This window comes from Apis dorsata, unplaced genomic scaffold, assembly GCF_000469605.1.
Source record: "Apis dorsata unplaced genomic scaffold, Apis dorsata 1.3 scaffold_35, whole genome shotgun sequence".
In the NCBI taxonomy this organism is placed as follows: domain Eukaryota; kingdom Metazoa; phylum Arthropoda; class Insecta; order Hymenoptera; family Apidae; genus Apis; species Apis dorsata.
In genome coordinates this window covers 159,763-162,039 of record NW_006263337.1, presented here as the reverse complement: position 1 = coordinate 162,039, position 2,277 = coordinate 159,763, and positions in this window count along the sequence as shown.

Here is a 2,277-nt window from a genome sequence, read left to right as displayed (position 1 = left end):
TTTATATATCTATTGTTTATATTCTTAATTAACTACTGCTTATGTATTTTTATTATTATTATATATTATATATTTAAAATATTAATAATTTTGATTAATGATAAAGTAATACTATAAAATATGTCATATATTTATATTGTTTAATTTCTATAAAGTTAATTATAACTTTTTAATATAACGTTTTAAAATAAATAAAAATTATTATATGAAATCGAAAATTCTTTATCTTAGATAAAAAAATAATGTAATAATCATACATAAAGCCCGTATTTATTAATAAGGAAAATAATAATTATCTGCTTAATTATCCTATTGAAAATATTAAGCATTATTATAGTAGCATTTTTTATTTTATTAGTAAGTATTATTAAACTCTTTACATATTTTTGTCGTTATAATGAATAACTGATAGAACTCTTAACTTATACATCCATTCATTCAAACACGCGTGATGGACCATTCCGTAATTATGTTACTCAGTACTCACAACTATGTCACATGATTCTTGACAACTTATAAGATTAATGCCATCATTCAACAGCTTACAAAATTTATTTTTAACTTTTAACTTTTTTTCAAGTTAAACGAAATTCTAGAAGGAATAAGAGACTTTTTTGCAATCATTTTTCAATATAAAATTATGTTATCGTACTGTAATGATAAACATAAGTATATTAAATAATTATTTCTATTTATAGTGCATCAATAAGAAAGGAAATTATTTTTTCAAATATCTTGAGTACTTAAAAAAACCTTATTATAGAATTCTTATAATATTTAAAAATCTGAATTTTAATAATTCAGTTAAAGCAATTTTGTGTAACAATAAAATGTAATATTAAATATTTTTTACATATATCTAATTTATTTTTTTTAATAGAGTTTTCCAATTTTTAATTTTATCGCAAATAATTTAGAAAGAAAATGAATTTTTTTTCCGAAAATTTTCTAATCAATCAAATATTGTTATATAACCAAAAAGGTATATTATTTTTTGAATCTTAGCTGTACTTATTTACGTCCAAAATTACTTATACTGTAAAAACTTGTTAAATTTAGGATTCTCGTATAACAAACGAACAGCTTATAAAACATTTAGTTGCAGCTTTATTTTAGATATCATTATTATTTAGATATCTTACGATTTTTAAGCACTTTCCTCATTACACGTAGTCTTATCACATACAACTATGTATGACTAAATACATTCTGTAACTTATTACATCTATCCATACAAATTATTTCTTTTGTGATAAAAGTTTACAAGATATATCACAAATTGTCTGAAAATGCCGTTAATTTTTTTTCATTTGTTTGCAATACCGGTTGCAAATAAATACAGCTTATTAATAAAGAATGAAATCAAGTGGCATTGATATTCTTTTTCCCATTTCCTCCTGAAGTAATAGTGGCTTCTTGAGACCCGAGTCGCATAGTATCAAATGTAATGGCTTCAGGGTTCCAAGTAGAGCTACTTCGATTCACTCATGTATGATACAAATCGTTGACGTTTTATTAAAATGCATAACGGTATATATATTCATTATATTCTTGCCATGATGCTCTTTCATTTTCCATTTATTCTGGAAAAATGTGGCATCAGTACTAAATATTTTCATAGTAATAATGCTATTCTTGACAAAATAAATTTTCAATATGTAATAAAAAATTCAAATTGCGAATAGTAAAAAGTAATTCTTAATTTGCGAACGAAGTCAAATGTTTTTTATATCTTCTTTTGTGATATATTTTCACACAAACTTCTTTTTTCATTTTTTTTTTTACGAAATTTATTAAGCAATCTATCTTCACAGTTCTATAGGTCATGTACCAGTGTTAGACACATATTAAATTGTGTTACCATGCATCATGATTATTTGTGATTTGTAAGACCAAGCACCTGTAGCATTTATTGAGGTGGAGGCAAGCTCGAACGATAAGAAAATTTGTCCTTTTTCTGAGAATAATATTTTCATTTTTATTAAATTAAAAGATTATCATTTATCCCAATTTTTACTATCATGACAATGACAGACAGTTATTTTTTTTTTTAATTTAATAATTTAATTAAGGATTTTTCCTTGATGCAACATTATATAAGAAAAATATTTTATATTATTTAATTATTTAAGTCTGAGAAAACAATTTTATATATACTATCAGTAATTATTTTTTTTTTAAAGAAATGTTTTGTTATAAATTTTGAATTTGTTAATGTAATAATTACAAAATAGTAGTAGATATATAAACAAAATTTTATAAAAAAACATAAATATT